Genomic DNA, 19,982 nt, shown 5'->3' with positions numbered 1-19,982 from the left:
CAGTTGGGGCCTTCTCAGCAGCCGCCTAATCCTGTTCCTGCACCTCCTGTGGGTTCTTCTGCCAATTGGGGTAACTCATCTAAACCTCATGAACCCAAAATTGTGTTCCCCGAGAAATTCAGTGGGGATCGCACTAAATTTTTCGTCTTTAAAGAGGCGTGTAAGTTATACCTTAGTTTTTTCCCTCACTCATTCCAATCTGGTGAGGAGAAAGTAAGGTTCGTAATGACCCTGCTTTTGGGTGACCCCCAAATTTGGGCCCTAAGGCTGCCTTCCTCTGACCCTGCTCGTTATTCCCTTGACACTTTATTTAACAGTATGGCAATTCTTTACGATGACCCGGATCGCGCATCTTCTGCCGACACCGCGATTCGTAAGTTGCGCCAAGGGAAAAGGGATGTGGAGGTGTACTGCACCGAATTCCGCCGGTGGGCAGTGGAAACTGGGTGGAACGATTTGGTTCTACGGAGTCAATTCCGTTTGGGGTTATCCGATTCTGTAAAAGATAGTCTGGTTAATTACCCCCTACCTTCTAACCTGGATGGTCTCATGTCCCTCGCCATCCAGGTAGATAGAAGGCAAAGGGAGAGAAGGGGTGAGAGGAGTACAAACTTCTCTGGGGTTACTAATATAAGATCTAATGTGGTGACCAATGTAAAATCTCCTAACCCCTTTGTGCCTCTACCTCAGGAGGAGCCTATGCAATTAGGCGTATCCCACCTGACTCCTGAGAAAAAGGCACGCAGGCGTTCCCTGGGTCTCTGTATGTACTGTGGTGAAAAGGGACATTTTCTGAACCAATGTTCTAAGAGGCCGGGAAACTCCGAAGCCTAAATGGAGAAGGGGAGCTCCATTTGGGTGCAGGAGTTTCCTCTCCCCAATCTGCCTCTAAGGTTTTGATTCCGGTTAAACTAACCTGGCCTACAGGCTCTGTCAAGGTGTCAGCATTTGTGGATTCTGGGGTGGAGGGAAACTTTCTGGATGCTGCTTTTGCAGCCAAATACAAGATTCCTTAACTAACTCCATGAGAATATGGGCAGTGGATAAGCGACCCTTAGGGTCAGGTGTGGTTTCCAAACAAACCATTTCTCTTTCCATGTGTATAAACAATGTGCATTGCGAGAAGATAGCGTTGTACCTTATAGAAGGGGCTACCTCTCCTCTCATTTTGGGGTTACCATGGCTCTAGAGGCATAACCCTCTGATTGACTGGGTTTCTAGGGAGGTAATTCGTTGGGGTTCTAAGTGTGGTGGGGTATGCTTTCCCTCAGTAGTGGCAACTACATTTCTTGAGGGGTTACCTGCTGCATACACTGAATACGCTGATGTGTTCTCTAAAAAGGCAGCAGAAACCCTACCCCCTCACCGGCAGTATGACTGCCCAATTGATTTGATCCCCGGGTCCACTCCTCCTCGTGGTAGAACCTACCCTCTTTCATTGCCGGAAGCCCAGGCCATGAAAGAGTATATAAAGGAAAATCTCGAGAGGGGTTTTATCAGACCTTCTAGTTCCCCTGCCGGGGTGGGTTTCTTTTTTGTTGGGAAAAAAGATGGTGGTCTTCGTCCCTGTATCGACTATAGGGGGCTTAATAAGATCACCATAAAGAACCGCTACCCTCTCCCTTTAATTTCCGAACTTTTTGACCAGGTTAAAAGTGCTAAGGTCTCTACCAAACTTGATCTTAGGGGGGCTTATAATCTGATACGTATCAGGGAGGGTGACGAGTGGAAGACTGCATTTAACACTAGGGATGGCCACTACGAGTATCTTGTTATGCCTTTTGGTCTCTGTAACGCCCCCGCAGTGTTCCAGGAGTTTGTCAATGACATCTTCCGGAACCTGCTGGGGATCTTCGTAGTGGTCTACCTGGACGATATTCTTATTTTTTCCTCCAATATGAAGGAACATCAAAATCATGTTTGTGAAGTCTTACAAAGGCTAAGGGGAAATAATCTTTATGTGAAACTAGAGAAATGTACTTTTGGGGTTTCTTCTGTTCAGTTTTTGGGGTTTAACATTTTCAGCAAGGGTCTAGAGATGGATCCAGGCAAGGTGAGAGCAGTCCTGGATTGGACCCAACCCCTTTCGTTACGTGCAACCCAAAGATTTCTTGGTTTTGCTAATTATTATCGGCAGTTTATCAAAGATTTTTCCCTCATTGTGGCTCCCATCACTAATCTGACTAAAAAGGGCGCTGACCCCAGCATGTGGCCCCCTGAGGCCGTTCAAGCATTTGAATTCCTCAAAAAGGAATTCAGTTCAGCCCACATTCTCAGACACCCCGATACTGCACTACATTTTTTTGTTGAGGTTGACGCCTCTGAGGTAGGAGCTGGGGCAGTCCTTTCTCAAAGGCACCCGACTACCAACAAATTGCTGAGGTGAATTATGATATAGGTAACAGAGAGTTGTTGGCAGTTAAGTGGGCCTTTGAGGAATGGCGGCACCTCCTTGAAGGTGCAAAACATGTTGTGACGGTCTATACTGACCACAAGAATTTACTTTATATTGAATCTGCTAAGCGCCTAAATCCTAGGCAAGCTAGATGGGCTTTGTTTTTCTCACGATTTAATTTTTCTTTGACTTTTCGGCCAGGGTCTAATAATACCAAGGCGGATGCACTCTCTAGGAGTTTCGAATCCATTTCTCCTGACATTAGTGAGTGTACTCCCATCATCCCCAGGGAAATGATCGTAGCAACCCTAGAATCTGACCTTTCTTCTTTATTGCTCTCCTTACAAACATCCGCTCCTAATGATACTCCTTCTGGGAGATGGTTTGTACCTCAGGAGTTAAGGGAACAAGTATTAAGGGAGGTTCATGATTCTAAAATGGCAGGACATCCAGGCATTGCTAAAACGGTGTCTCTATTATCCCGTCATGTTTGGTGGCCTTCATTCAAACAAGATACTAAGGCCTTTGTAAATTCTTGTCCATTCTGCCAAAGGTCAAAATCCTCTCGGAAATCTTCCCAGGGTTTGCTACTTTCTTTACCAATCTCAGAGAAACCATGGACCCATCTTTCGATGGATTTTGTTGATTTACCTCCTTCACAGGGGAAAACTGTGATCTGGGTGGTGGTGGATAGGTTTAGCAAGATGAGCCATTTTGTTCCCCTTCCACACCTACCTTCTGCTAAATCCTTGGCTGATCTGTTTGTTACTCACATCTTTAAGTTTCATGGTTTTCCTGAAAATATTGTTTCTGACAGGGGGGTTAAATTTGTTTCTAAGTTTTGGCGTGCTTTCTGTTCTCTGGTTGGGGTTGAATTATCCTTTTCTTCTGCCTATCACCCCCAAACCAAGGTCAAACTGAAAGGGTAAACCAGTCTCTTGAGCAATACCTCAGGTGTTATGTTTCGGACAACCAGTCCACATGGGCAGAACTTTTACCCTGGGCAGAATTCGCATACAATAATCCTACCCATTCCTCCTCTTTTTTTGTGGTTAATGGGTTGCACCCCAAAGCATTTTCATTTTCTGGTTCCCCTGTTCCCTCTGCTAATTCTTGTATTGACCGTTTTTCTAAGGTTTGGTCGCAGGTTCACGACACTCTGTCAGCAGCTTCCTCAGCTCAGAAAAAAGCTGCTGACAGAAGCACCCCAATATAAAGCGGGAGACTCAGTGTGGCTCTCTACCAGGGATATTAAACTAAAGGTCCCCTCTCTCAAATTGGGGCCTAGATTCATTGGTCCATATCCTATTTCTGAAATTATCAACCCTTCTTGTGTTCATCTTAAGTTACCTGCTAATTTCCCAATTTCTGACTCGTTTCATGTTTCTTTGTTAAAACCTGCTAACCTTGTTCGTTTTGTTTCTGTTCCTCCCCCAGTGTTAGTTGAAGGTCAGCCTGAATTTGAGATCCAGGAGTTCCTTGATTCCCGCCTTGTGCGTGGTAAGTTACAGTATCTTACCAGATGGAAGGGCTTTGGCCCTGAAGAGAACTCCTGGGTCTCAGTTGATGACATCAGGGCTGATCGCCTCAGGAAGCAATTCCATCTAAGATTTCCTGGTAAGCCTGGGGGTCCAGTGGCCCCCCCTGGAGAGGGGGGTAATGTAATGGAAGTACCTGTGCGGCGGGGTCGCCCGCCGCGCCATCGGCCGGGTCGCCCGCTGCATGCTCCAGCGCTGGTACCATCAGCGCCATCTTGCCCCACTATGGGCGCGTGCCTCCGTGTCTCTTAAAGGTGCAGGTGCGCTGGCGTGATCACGCCAGCGCTCAATGGCGCCAAATTTAAACGTATAAATAGACTGTATGGGCTTCCAGAGGGTGCCCGTGATAGAATATTTATTCTAGTGGTTCCTGAAACCTTTATCTGTGATTTCCAATTTGATCCCTGCCTGTCCCTGACTATTCTGATATCCGAACTCTGACCTTTGCCTGCATCTCGACTACTCTTTCTGCCTGATCCCATCCTGATTACCCGGTTTGACCCTTGCCTGCCTGACGATTCTTGATATCCGCCTGCCTCGACCCAGCCTGTCTGACGATTCTCTTGCCTGCTCCATTTGTACCGTGACCTTCGGCCCAAAAGACTTTGCTAACAGCCGTGCCCCTCTGCCAGCCAGAACATCTCGCCTTGTACCTCTCGTTAAGTCCAGGTGGCACCCAAGTAAGCTGAGGGCTCCTCCCAAAGCCCAACGGTGGTCACATTACTGGTGAAGCCGAGCCGAGACCAGGGTACTTGGAACTTGTTCTGGTATTGGGTGCCGGCCGTGACACAGGGTCAAAAGAAAAATCGATTTTTAGTGAAGAAAATCAACTCAAAACTTCCCAAATTTCACCCACCAAGTGGACAGCACATATGTTAATACGAATTAATCACCTTTTATTTACACATATGCAAAAAAACACATATATTAAAAATTACCACACATAAATATATATCACAATTGATCAATATAAATAGAATCAATTAATTGATATTACATTTGATGCTGTTAATAATAATTTCATATTCCAAATTGGTAATTATGGACCGGTTGCTGTGGATGTAAAGTTCATTAGTTAATTAGTTTGTTAATTTCCAGGATGAATCCATAAAAAATGTCCATGTGTTCCTGTTAAAATTAAAAAAAAACTAAAAAAAAACGCTAGCTCTGTTATTTCTTCCTTCTGCCGCTGTTAAATTAATCACAACAACGATTGCTACTGTTGCCACTTTAATAGATCATCCTTCCAGTTGGAAACAATTGTAACGATTTATGGCCAAAGTCACTCTTGATAAACAGCATCAAATTTAATATCAATTAATTGATTCTATTTATATTGATCAATTGTGATAAATACTTGTGTGGTAATTTTTAATATATGTGTTTTTTGCATATGTGTAAATAAAAGGTGATTAATTCGTATTAACATATGGGTCACTAACTATTTGAATCAGGTGGCTGAGAGAATAAATAAATTGTAATACAATAATTTAAAGACTAAATACAGAGTGCAGACTTTGAGATACTTTTTCATACTATTTAATCTCAAATTGCTTTATCTCCTGCACCACCCTAACTATAGGGCTGAGTAAGTCTTTTTAATTAGGGATGGGCGAATTTTTTCGCCTTGTTTCGCCCAAAAAATTACGCCCATAGACTTGAATGGCTTTGTGCGTCAAAATAAAAAGATGTGCGTCAAAAAAGATTTCGTTGCGCGACAAAATTTTTTGACGCCCATAGACTTTAATGGGCGTCGCCGACGGCGAATTTTTGGCGAAGCGAAACAGGTAAAATTTCGCCCATCCCTGTTTTTAATATATTAGAGAGTGCTGTACCATCTAATAAAATTCCAATTATCGTTTATTCTTCTACTTTTTTCTGGTATTCAGCACCACTAATAATTAAACCTTCACAGCCACTTTGTTCAAATATATAGACTAGTCTTGGATCATAATAGCGTTCCTATTTAGTGATTCTGAATGGGAATCTGACATTAACGAAGTGTTTGATAATTCTGAAAGTGAGATTCCTTCAGATACCGAAATACGCTCATTGGTTACTGAGTTTAAGGTATATAAAAAAACGCTGATACAACAAATGCGATTAAGATGGGAGATTTCAAGTTTGGAAAATTATATAAAAGCTAAAATGGTCCCAAGAGGGCTACGTTTGAAAAAAAGTCCAGGCCTAAATTTGAAAAAAAGTGGTGGAAATGAATTTATAGATAAATGGAAACTAATTCTTTCAGATTGTTCCCTTAAACTGATGCAACTCATGATTGATGAAAATACCAAAAATATAATAAAAATTAATAAACAGGTTAAAAAAAGACAGAAGAAAAAAAGGAGAATAAACAATTGTGTGAACTAAATGACAGTATTAAAAGGGAATTAACAAAAATACAGCAAGAAATAAAAATTAAAAAAATTAAATTTAAAAATTTAAAAGTTTCTAAGGGATACAGAAGATTATAAAAAAGGTCAAGTTTATTTTACACATGATAATCAGAATAATATCAGTGATAATGAGCAAGAATATGGTGAAGGAAGACAGGGAAGAAAAACACAGTCAAAAACCTGGGAAAGAGACCGACAAGACGAGCGTAAAGAAAGAGAGGACCAAATACAATTGAGAGACAGATCGAAATGGGGTTACTCCCCAAAGGGAAGGTTCAGGAAGAAGAATTAACAAATCAATTGCAAATAGTAAACCTGTCAAATGTTGAATTAAAGGATTCCCATATCTCCTTACTTAAAAAAGGTTTAAGCTTTTGTCCCAAAAAAAAGTTGGACAGGTTTACTGTGGTAAAGGATTTGCATCTTTTTGCCCGTCGCTTAAATTTAAAAAAGATATATAAATATGTTCCTGAGAAAATAACTCTAACTACTAATGATAATGTAGGAGTAGACATTTTAGAATCACTTTTAAGTGAATCAAATGCAATGGAGGAAGCAGATAGCAATGAGAACGTAGGCGTCTCCTCATTAAGAAAAAAGTCCACTTATATGCCTAGTTTAATTCAGGTCCCCAATATTAGAGCATTTGTAAATAGAGTGGAAAAAGAAATTATGTCACTCCCTGAAAATTCAGTTAGTTTTGATAATTTAACTAAATAAGAACGTCAAGCATTAACGGAATTAAGTAAGAAAAAAGATCTGATTATTAAAATAGCGGATAAAGGGGGAAATGTTGTACTCATGGAAGAAGGAAAGTATAAACAGGAAGTAAATAGACAGCTAGGTGATGGGCAACAGTATGAATTAGTACAGTCAGATCCTAAAATAGGGGTTAAAAAACGTTTGGACCGAATTTTATTGGAGGCGAAAGATGATGGAATCATCTCTAAAAAGGAATTTGAATTTCTTCAAGTCCAGGATCCAGTAACTCCAACTTTTTATGTGATCCCTAAGATCCATAAGAGCTTGGAGAACCCTCCAGGACGTCCAATCATCTCAGGCATAGGAAGCGTGACAGAACCACTAAGTAAATTTGCCGATGAAAGTCTTAGAAATTTTCTACTTGGTTTGTCCTCCTATGTGTTGGACACAACTGATGTAGTTAAAAAAATTGACCAAATACCAATATCGGAATGTACGTGGTTAGTCACTCTAGATGTAGAGAGTCTTTACTCGTCGATTCCCCATAATGTTGGTTTGAAGGCATGTGAAGACTATCTTAACAGCAGGGGAGCAAAATACCAACAACATACCAATTTCGTCTTAAAGAGTCTTGATTTTATTTTGAATAATAATGTTTTTGTCTTCAACAATAGGTTCTCTCGACAAATACGGGGGACTGCCATGGGGGCCACGTGTGCCCTGACCTATGCATGCCTACATCTAGAGCGATGGGAGGATACAGACGTCCAGGTGACAATGGAGGCATGGGCCGGGGAGCACATGGTCCCATGGTTGAGGTATGTGGACGACATACTGCTACTTTGGGATGGTGAGGTACCCTCATTAATTAGGTTTGTTGAAGAACTTAATATCAACAACAGGAATATAAAATTAACATTAAACTATTATGATCAGGAGATATCTTTCCTTGACTTATTGATTTTTAAAAGAGACGGTATACTCTGTACAAAAACATACCGTAAATCATCATCCAGAGTCTTTAATAAAAGGTATACCAATTGGACAATTCCTACGTATATGAAGGAACTGCACATATGATGATTACTTTGAAAATCAAGCAGCTGAATTGGCACAGAGACATAGGCGGAGGGTGACTTTTGAGTTTGGGAAGGCTAATCAAAGATCACCAAAACATTTTTCACCTTTTAAAGAAAAGTCCCCTATAGAGTGCTATAGTCACCTCACTCATTAAGAAAATGTGTGTGCCTCAATGAGGCCTTCCATACCAGGAGGTCCCTCCCAGTGAACAAGCCACAGTGCTTGATAGGGGTATTTTCTTAAAAGAGAACTGAACCCTAACACTAAATATGACTAAAAATGCCATATTTTATATGCTGAACTTATTGAACCAGCCTAAAGGTTCAGCATTTCTATAGCAGTAATAATCCAGGACTTCAAACTTGTCACAGGAACTCCCTATATTGGATTTTGTTAAGAGAGTCTTTTACACGCACATGCTCAGTGAGCTTTGAGCAGCTGTTTAGAAGCTAAGCTTAGGAGTTTTCGCAAATCAGAAAATAGGTAAGCATGTTAGGTGATATTACAAAGCTGATGAATAAATTATGATGCTAATTATGCTGGTTTCTGTGCTGCTATGTATGCTATGTACCAATAATCCGAATTACGTACTAATCAGCCTTATATTGTAATATATATATATATATATATATATATATATATATATATATATATATTACATATATTTATAGTATATTGTGTGTCTTTCCCTAAGCCCAAAGCATGTGCAGTGAATAAACAAAGATGACGGGGAACTGGGGCATCTTTGGAGACACAGATCTTTACTGCTAAAGGGCTGTGGTTGCCTTCGGCTGGTACAGAAGCCCAAAACATGATGTACAACATTTCTGCCCAACTTCTTTAGTTAAAGGGATACTGTCATGGGAAAATGATTTTTACCCAAATGAATCCGTTAATAGTGCTGCTCCAGCAGAATTCTGCACTGAAATCCATTTCCACAAAAGCACAGTGATGCTGCACTAAATATTCTTGAATACCCTCTTGAACAAATATATATATATATATATATATATATATATATATATATATATATATATATATATATATATATATATATATATATATATATATATATGTGTGTGTGTGTGTTTTGTATACCAACTTTTTATACATTATACAATCCAGTAAGAGCTGAGATAAAATAGTGTCATGTATAGTGTATAACATCCCTGACAAACATAGCTAAATAAATGCATAGTAAACATCAAGTATAACATAGTGTGTCAGAAATACATTTTGTGAACCTAGTGGAAGCCTTCACCTCTAAAAATATATTTCCCCAAAATGTAAGGTCATGTGATTAAATGGAACAGATACAGACAGACAGATACAGAGGCTAGTCTCTCTAAATAAAAAAACACACACAAGTGTTTCCTTGCTCAATTTCATCCACTGTCCTCCTCTCTGTACTCTATAGTTTTGTCACCAGGATTCCATGTGAGAAGCACATCTTGGCATGTCAGGGCAGGAAGGGGTAAAACTGCAGCAAACTGACTCAGATTAAATAAATTCTAACCATGGGATAAAGGGAGCTACAAATACAGTTTTACACAATACACAAATAATTGTTCCCTTCTCATTGCCTAAGTCTCTGAATGTATGTGAAATCTTTCAGTGATATAATATAGTGAATAAAGTACCCCCTCTTGTAAAATATAAGGATATTATAAGTTACCGAGGAGTTTCATGACCATATAAAAGTACGAGGCCAAAGGTAACTTATAATATCCTCATATTTTACAACTGGGGGTACTTTATTAATTATAATACACAACTTTTAGTGAGTCATGTGACAGAAATTACATCACTACTCACCGTGTATAACTGATGACATCACTACTCACCGTTTATAAGGATATAATTTACAAGATATTCATGGCTTTTGTGTATTATATAGTGGATAATGTACCCCCTACTGTAATTTATAAAGATATTATAAGTCACCGAGGAGTTATGTGACCATATAAAAGCACGAGGCCGCAGGCCGAGTGCTTTTATACAGGTCACATAACTCCAAGGTGACTACTAATATCTTTATAAATTACATTAGGGGGTACATTATGCATTATAATCTAGTTTTTATGTACAGTGCCTTACAGTGGCTGTGTATGTGCAGAGTTTTACTGGCATTGCTTTATGTGGTACAAAATAACACTTTTGAGGCTGTTTTATTTTGCCCTACCCCCCCCCCCCCTGATTAAATTTTTTCCATGTAGTTACTTTTTTTGGGGATAAGTACCTTTTGAATTCAATCTGCTATTTTCATTTTCCTTGTGCTGCATTGAGTGACGTCGTCAGTTGCAGGTTAAAGACAGCTGAGGGGGGGGGGAGGGTGAATAAAGGAAGGTGACAGAATTCAGGAACAGAGAGTGATGGCTAAATGCGGAACGAAACCGGAGTTTCACTGTGTAAGGACTGTGTGAGGGAGACTGGAATGACATCGTGGAGGGGGAGCTAAAGCAGCAGACACGGAGGAGTAGGAAGTTAAAGTTAAAACGGTGAGTGGAAGGGAGGGGGAGTGAGACAGAGAGGCACTTTGCGAAGGGGAGGGAGATAATAGAAGCATCATGTGACGGGAGCCAGACGGAGGGGGTGGGGCTAGGGAGAGCCGAACCTTACACTGACTGATTTAAACAGGCCATAGTTATGACACAGGAGGAGCGCGCCGTGTAAAGAAAAAGCTGAGCCAGCGAATTACAGAAGCAGGACGCAGTGGAGGAAAAGCGAAGCAGCGGCAAGTGACGTCTCTAGCTTATAAACGGCGCGTTCTGATGTCAGAACGCGCCGTTTATAAGGATATAATTTACAGTCTGGTCCCATAGGGAATTGACCAGACTGTAGATTATAAATAAATATAAATATATATGAGCAACTGGCAACCTGGTTTGTGGAATAAATACATATTTATAACTACTTGGGATCTTTTTAACTCACTGTAGTCCTGGAGATGCTGCACATGGCTAAACCTGAGCTTCCATTTAGCAAACAGCCCTTCTTGCAGGGAGATCAGCTCTGAGATGTGCAGGTCCCGCCCACTCCCCTCCCGGTCCTCAGTCAGCTGATCTCTCAGCCTGTGTGAGACTACGGGAGCTGCAAGTGAAACAAAGTTACTGCTTTCTATTGCAAGGTATTGCTAGAATCAGTCTTTCAAATCCCCCAGTTTTAATGACATTTACCATGATGGTTTGGGGAGGCTTAGCCTCCCCAAGCCTTCATTAAAATCCGCCCATGTACAGAGACTAAGAAGTCGTGGTTACGATAGTAATTCAATTGATAGGGGATATTCAAAAGCAAAAAGAAAAGACTCGCTCTGAACTCAAGAATGACGGCAAGGAGAGCTCCCTCTCTTAGAGATAAACTAACAAACAGTCATTTTGTAAATTAAAATCAAGAAAACATAACTATTTGGCTGCCAAAATGTGAAAAAGGCATGTTCAAATGCGGCCATTGTAAATGCTGTAAATATATATATATATACTCAAAGTTTTCACATTTGCAACAAAATAAAAACTATATTATCCACAGTTTCATTAACTGTAAAACCATAGGAGTTATTTATGTAATTGAATGTGACTGCCCGCTAAGATATATAGGGAAAACTAAAAGATCGATAGGAACAAGACTACTAGAACATGTGGGTGATATTAGACGAAAATCACAAAAAAGTACAGTAGCTAAGCACTTTAATTCAGTCCATGGTGGAGATACCAAAAGTTTGAAAATGTTTGGGATAGAGCACGTTACGTTAGGTATTCGTGGTGGTGATATTGATAAAGTGCTATTAAGAAAAGAGCTCAGATGGATTTATGAGTTGGACACGAAATGGCCCCAAGGTTTAAATGAAGATATAAAATTTGGTGTATTTCTGTAAATATATATACAGATTAAAAAAATCTAAGATAACCTTATCCTGCATTAATTTGGGAAAAATACCTGATCCAAGCTAGTACTATATAAATTAATAAAGAATTAATTGTATTCGAATAACTTGTATTAATGTTGTTAATCTCTAAATCAATAGATCAAATTGGTGCTAATAATTTTGGTAACATGGAGATGAGTTGCTATGGCAACATAACGTATTTCACCTATATAAGCTTTAAGAGGATCTTGGTTAATGACATCATTATGCCCTGACGAAGCCGAGGACGGTGAAACGCGCGTTGGCGTGCATCCATGAGGGAAAACGCTCTCCCCTTCCTGCCTGCTGCTACCCTGTACACAGACGCAAAAGAACAAACAACTGCAGCTGTAAAAGAAAAACCGCACAAGTGTCGCCCAGAAGGTTATATGCGGTGATGAAAATGCTCTGCATGATTGGCAAGATGCGAGACGAGGATTGCTAAGCCCACAATCAGGAGTAATTACTCCAGCAACTACGAAGCGGTAACGTATACCGGCATTTATTTCTGCACTACTATCTCAGAAATAGTGAGAAGTATAGCACTCCCTGATGTAGTATGAGCGTTGAAAAAATCTCAGCACGAGACATCCATTTAGCAACAGTTTCAACAATTCCATACTGTTGCAATTTCGCTGTAATTTTAATTTCAAGTGGCTGGCAGCAGGTGGTTTATTAAGAGTGACTTTGGCCATAAATCGTTACAATTGTTTCCACTTTGTTTCCAACTGGAAGGATGATCTATTAAAGTGGCAACAGTAGCAATCGTTGTTGTGATTAACAACAGCGGCAGAAGGAAGAAATAACAGAGCTAGCGTTTTTTTCAGTACTTTAATTTTAACAGGAACACATGGACATTTTTTATGGATTCATCCGGGAAATTAACAAACTAATTAACTAATGAACTTTACATCCACAGCAACCGGTCCATAATTACCAATTTGGAATATGAAATTATTATTAACAGCATCAAATTTAATATCAATTAATTGATTCTATTTATATTGATCAATTGTGATATATACTTATGTGTGGTAATTTTTAATATATGTGTTTTTTGCATATGTGTAAATAAAAGGTGATTAATTCGTATTAACATATGGGTCACTAACTATTTGAATCAGGTGGCTGAGAGAATAAATAAATTGTAATACAATAATTTAAAGACTAAATACAGAGTGCAGACTTTGAGATACTTTTTCATACTATTTAATCTCCAATTGCTTTATCTCCTGCACCACCCTAACTATAGGGCTGAGTAAGTCTTTTTAATATATTAGAGAGTGCTGTACCATCTAATAAAATTCCATGGGTGATATGGTGCTGGGAAGTTGAAGCTTTTAGGAAATTTTCAGATATTTTCACCAAAACCGACAATTTTGGGAAAGCCTTGTGACTCAGTAGTTTGGAGCAGAAAGGCATGGGTATCCATTTTAGATTTGGTTGAATGTGTACTTTCCAAAAATATATGGTTTTTGGGGGTAAACGTATATTTCGGTGTTTTTACCCCACAAAAAATGCAGTCAATGTGTTGATTTTTCAGTAGCTGAAGTAAAGTCCTGGACAATTTGGATGTGCTAACTTCATATTGGGGTCTCTAAATGCCAGATACTTTGGTAATCCTATGCACAATGGGCATCAAACTGTTCAGTGGACCCCTGGCAATCATATTCACTGTGCTTTTTCCTAATACAGTGTGGGATATGCGGAGCAGCAAAATAAAACCTTTGAAGTGATTTTTCAAAATTTTGATAAACGCTACGTTCAGACAAGCTTTGATGTTTGGTAGCTAGGAGTAGAGAGACACAGTTACCCATTTTGGAATCGGCAGAATGTGTACTTTCCAAAAATATATGGTTTTCTGGGTTAAACCTACAGTTTCAGGATTTTGTGGCCTTGGAACCTAAAGTATGCAGTTTTCTGCCTTCTGCATTCAAAATTCGGTAATATACTGCCGGGAGTTTTTGCTGTACAGAAGTCCTAAATCTGCCTAAAACTATACATATTTGGTATTGGCACGTTCGAGAGACATGATGCTTTCCAAATCAGTTGGATTTTCATGCGTAAAATGAAATATCTTTCAGGTATAAGTTCATATTGTCAGGATCAGCCCGGGACTTGAACTCTGGTGGTGCTGTTCTGCTCATTGTAGCACTTACCTCATGAGCCACTGGGGGCTCTCGGGACTGGTCTTGAATTATTGTTTCTGTTATATGCCTGTTCAGTGTTTTCCACCCACCTCGTTTACCCTCATGTGTTTCCCATTTCCTAATCACCTTCCCTTTATAAACCCCGCCCTGAGCTTTGCACAGGGCTGAGTCATTGTTTGTATTCTGTTTGTTCCTGACCTGCTAATCTGAATCTGAATCTGAATCTGAACCTGAACCTGAATCTTGAAAACCTTGTATGCCTAGTTCCTGAAAACCTTGTTACCTTGTTTCCTGAGTGAGTACCTTTGTTCCCGTGTTCCCCATTTTTCCCTCACCATCTGGATACCTTGATTAGCCTTTTCGCCTGTTCCTGCCTTTTGTGTTTCTGTGTTCCGACTGCAATAAACCTACGATTACTTCATCATCATCATGTCTTTGCCTACAATTACCTATGGCTACACCTCTGGGCTCCCACTATATCCACTCCCCTTGGAGTGGCTATCCTCGGTCACAACGGTTCCCCGTTGTGAACGTTACAGAATGACTCAGCCTAACTGCAAGAAGCCTTTGGGAAAGCCCTCCATGCCTTCTGACTCTGTTGTTAAACTGCAACTCCCTTGGGATGGAGAGGATAAGGCAGAAGACTCCATCCATTTCACTGATGATATCTGGCAGGATTTTGTCTCCGATGATGACTGGGAGGATTCAGTCTTCGATGAGGACTGGGAGGATCTAGACTCGGATGAAGATGAACTACAAAATGCTATCTGGCCTGTGTCAGATCGGCCACTTCCAGTTTTTGGGCCCTTGTCTCCTCCACAACCTTCTGCTCCTGTGGCAGCTGCCAAACCCAGGTCACCCTCTTTTTCTCTCAGACCTGAACCCCAGTTTATTAGTTTTTCTACGGTTTCCCAGCACCCTCTTCAGTCACCTGCTCCTGTGCCGGCTCTTCAGTCACCTGCTCCTGTGCCAGCTCTTCAGTCACCTGCTCCTGTGCCGGCTCTTCAGTCACCTGCTCCTGTGTCGGCTCTCCAGCCACCTGCTCCGGTGCCGGCTCTCCAGTCACCTGCTCCGGTGCCGGCTCTCCAGTCTCCAGCTTTGGTGCCGGCTCTCCAGTCTCCAGCTTTGGTGCCGGCTCTCCAGTCTCCAGCTTTGGTGCCGGCTCTCCAGCTTTGGTGCCGGCTCTCCAGTCTCCAGCTTTGGTGCCGGCTCTCCAGTCTCCAGCTTTGGTGCTGGCTCTCCAGTCTCCAGCTTTGGTGCCGGCTCTCCAGTCTCCAGCTTTGGTGCCGGCTTCCCAGCCAGTCCTCTCTCCTGTACCGGCTTCCCAGCCATTCTTTGCTCCTGTGCCGGCTTCCCAGCCAGTCCTTGCTCCTGTGCCAGCTTCCCAGCCAGTCCTTGCTCCTGTGCCGGCTCCCCGAAAGCTGCCTGTGCCGGCTCCCCGAAAGCTGCCTGTGCCCGTTACCATGCCAAGCCAGCCGGTTCCAGCCTCCGTGCCTGCAGCCCAGCCGGTTCCAGCCTCCGTGCCTGCAGCCCAGCCGGTTCCAGCCTCCGTGCCTGCAGCCCAAGCGGTTCCAGCCTCCGTGCCTGCAGCCCAGCCGGTTCCAGCCTCCGTGCCTGCAGCCCAGCCGGTTCCAGCCTCCGTGCCTGCAGCCCAGCCGGTTCCAGCCTCCGTGCCTGCAGCCCAGCCGGTTCCAGCCTCCGTGCCTGCAGCCCAGCCGGTTCCAGCCTCCGTGCCTGCAGCCCAGCCGGTTCCAGTCTCCGTGCCTGCAGCCCAGCCGGTTCCAGTCTCCGTGCCTGCAGCCCAGCCGGTTCCAGTCTCCGTGCCTGCAGCCCAGCCGGTTCCAGTCTCCGTGCCTGCAGCCCAGCCGGTTCCAGTCTCCGTGCCTGCAGCCCAGACGGTTCCAGTCTCCGTGCCTGCAGCCCAGACGGTTCCAGTCTCCGTGCCTGCAGCCCAGCCAGACTCCGTTCCCGTGCCAGCTCCCAGACGACTGCTTCTTCCTGAGCCAGTTTCTGTACTGTTTGCCCTGGCCTCCGGGCCTGAGGACCTGTTTGCCCTGGCCTCCGGGCCTGAGGACCTGTTTGCCCTGGCCTCCGGGCCTGAGGACCTGTTTGCCCTGGCCTCCGGGCCTGAGGACCTGTTTGCCCTGGCCTCCGGGCCTGAGGACCTGTTTGCCCTGGCCTCCGGGCCTGAGGACCTGTTTGCCCTGGCCTCCGGGCCTGAGGACCTGTTTGCCCTGGCCTCCGGGCCTGAGGACCTGTTTGCCCTGGCCTCCGGGCCTGAGGACCTGCCTGCCCTGGATAGTGCCACTTTCCCTGCTACTGGACCTGGTAGGGCGGTTAATCCTGTCTCTATCAGGTCTATTGCTGTAAGTGGTGGTATTGCTGTCCTGGCTTGCATGTTCCTGTTTCTAACGGGTGCCTGTGCTCCTGGTCCGCCACCTGTGATGGGTGCCTGTGCTCCTGGTCCGCCACCTGTGATGGGTGCCTGTGCTCTTGGTCCGCCACCTGTGATGGGTGCCTGTGCTCCTGGTCCGCCACCTGTGATGGGTGCCCGTGCTCTTGGTCCGCCACCTGTGATGGGTGCCCGTGCTCTTGGTCCGCCACCTGTGATGGGTGCCCGTGCTCTTGGTCCGCCACCTGTGATGGGTGCCCGTGCTCTTGGTCCGCCACCTGTGATGGGTGCTCGTGGTCCGCCACCTGTGATGGGTGCTCCTGGTCCGACACCTGTGAAGGGTGCTCCTGGTCCGACACCTGTGATGGGTGTCCAAACTCCTGATCCGCCACCCGTGATGGGTGCCTGTACTCCTGGTCCGCCACCCGTGATGGGTGTCCAAGCTCCTGGTCCGCCACCTGTAATGGGTGCCTGTATTGTTCTTGTCTATCTTCATGTCCTGGCTTCCGACTCTGGCTGTGATATCTTGGCTCCTAATTCTGCCAATGTTCCTGTTCTGGCTCCTGACCCCAGCGATTTCTTTGTTTTGTTTTCCCATCCTGGAGAAGCTCCTGTTCACGCTTCTGTTTCTGGTGAGGCTTCTGTCCATTTCCCCCGTGTTTGGACTAAAAAGGCTGGGGGATCATTTGATCCTGGGATCGCCCAGAGGTCGATCCTCAAGGGGGGGGTAATGTCAGGATCAGCCCGGGACTTGAACTCTGGTGGTGCTGTTCTGCTCATTGTAGCACTTACCTCATGAGCCACTGGGGGCTCGCGGGACTGGTCCTGAATTATTGTTTCTGTTATATGCCTGTTCAGTGTTTTCCACCCACCTCGTTTACCCTCATGTGTTTCCCATTTCCTAATCACCTTCCCTTTATAAACCCCGCCCTGAGCTTTGCTCAGGGCTGAGTCATTGTTTGTATTCTGTTTGTTCCTGACCTGCTAATCTGAATCTGAATCTGAATCTTGAAAACCTTGTATGCCTAGTTCCTGAAAACCTTGTTACCTTGTTTCCTGAGTGAGTACCTTTGTTCCCGTGTTCCCCATTTTTCCCTCACCATCTGGATACCTTGATTAGCCTTTTCGCCTGTTCCTGCCTTTTGTGTTTCTGTGTTCCGACTGCAATAAACCTACGATTACTTCATCATCATCATGTCTTTGCCTACAATTACCTATGGCTACACCCCTGGGCTCCCACCATATCCACTCCCCTTGGAGTGGCTATCCTCGGTCACAACGGTTCCCCATTGTGAACGTTACACATATATTGTGAAAAATCGGAATTTTTCATTTTTTTTTGTATTTAGCACTATAAATCTTTTTGCAGAGGTGGAAATACATGAAAGCTCAGTTTCTCCCGAAAAAAAACAATGTATAGTTTTCCTAGGTAAACTAAAAGTTTCTTCTCAGAAAATGCCCCTAAAGTGAGAGAGCACAGAATGTTTCAAAAACGTCTGGCATTTCGCGTAACCAAAATGGTCAATTCTGCTGGCACTTAAAGGGTTAATTATACAACACAATGTTTGGGGCCCTTCTCTGCAAGTTTTTCCAGTTTTGTGTTGCAATTCACTGTCGGTATGATTGGAGGGCCAAGGCAGTTTGCTCCTTTTTCCTGTGAAGTAGGCAGTATTATTCAATATCCATAGCTGAAGCTCTGGGGTTGGGCATTGTACTCTCCCAGAGAGCAGTATCTCCGGGTCCTAACAGAGGCCTATGTAATAATCTGCTATGATAAAGCATGTGGGTTAATACATGCTAGCACCATGGCTCTACACCCTGTTGGTGGTCTCTAAAGGATCACTTATGGTGGCTCTATATAAGACTAGGTTGTCTAGTCATCCGAGGAGTATGCTTATCCTAAGAAAGCCAATACCTTCAGAATGAATGCTTAACCAATGGTTAACTATAACGTGTAAGTGTTCTGTGTAAGAGTCTTACATGTGTGCGTATTATGTGTATGCGTGTATTTATATACATGTGTGTGTATATATGTCAGTATATATATATCTATATATAGGTATATGGGCCATCTGTATATATGTGCATGGGGGTGTGGATGTGTATGATTTTTCAGGTCCTGACGGAGACGGTAATAAGGCAAGAAAGTACGCAACTGTCTTTTCTTGGCCAAAATAACCCTATATGCATTGTGCCCAGGCCCAGACTGGCAATCTGTGGGTTCTGGCTAATGCCACAGGGGCTGCCTTAAGATGCTATAGAAAGTCACTATTTAGTGGGCTGGTGGGGAGCTGATTGGACCCCTCTGTACAGTGGTGTAACTAGATATTACTGGGCTCCACAGCAAATTGATTTTAGGGCCCCCAGCATGTCCAGAGGTTGACCTGTTTTTCTAATACATGTTGAAATTCAGCATTATTTTGGCCTCATGTGGCCCCTATGCCTCCTGGGCCCCCTGCAGCTGCAGGGTCTGCTTTCTCAGTAGTTATGCCCATGTCTGTACTTGGAAGTCCAGACCTGATTGTGCCCTTAGCTGGATAGCTTTTCAGTCCCTCCTAAGAGCTGTAGGTGGTGACTGCCACACAGAATTATGCATTGGTGCATACTACTAATAAACTTACTATCATGACACACACATCACACCCCTCTGAGATGACTTTTGTTCAGTCACTAGAGTTGCATAACTATAAGTTTGATTGTTATTAAATCTTGCCCATGTAAGATCTGCTGGCAGTTTGATTGCCATGTTATAAAATCTGATGGGTACAGGCTGAACATTGCTGTTTGGAAAGGAGTCTTTTAATCATACTGCCGGCAAAGCAGAACATCACTGTGGCCTAAGAGCCAGGTTTCTGCTCTGTGTCTAGAAGACAGACTTAGTCAGTTTGTCCAGTCTCCTAGTCATGGGGTATCCATGTTTCGGGGCTAGCTGTTCTACATACCAGATGGGTACTAATTTAGACGGCAAATTATGGAAGCATCTAGTGAGTGTTGACCCTCTCCTTATGTCTGTGTCCTCCTGAACCACCAGTATTGAATCTGTATCCTCACGGTTACATACCTATGGGTTCTACCCATTCTATTGCCTCAGGACATAATGTCTTAAAGACTGTCTTAAAGATTCGCAGTCTTGCGTTACTTGAGGTGTGTGCACTACTCCTACTTCTATTTCATTGGTGGATAATTGGGGAAATTAAGTCATCTGTACCGAAATTGTCCCAGTGTGTCTAGTTTACCTGACCCAGTGTGTATAGTCCATCTGAGAAATGCAAAAGGAGGAACCGGCACACAGAAGCATATGCAAACAGGTTTAACCCCTTACGTGTTTATTAACATCAAAATCATGCACAACGTTTCGGGGGCTGGCCCCTTCGTCAGGTGATCACCTGATGAAGGGGTCAGCCCCCGAAATGTTGTGCATCATTTTG

The sequence above is a fragment of the Xenopus laevis genome, chromosome 2L (assembly GCF_017654675.1).
Source record: "Xenopus laevis strain J_2021 chromosome 2L, Xenopus_laevis_v10.1, whole genome shotgun sequence".
In the NCBI taxonomy this organism is placed as follows: Eukaryota; Metazoa; Chordata; class Amphibia; order Anura; family Pipidae; genus Xenopus; species Xenopus laevis.
This window is presented reverse-complemented; position numbering follows the sequence as displayed.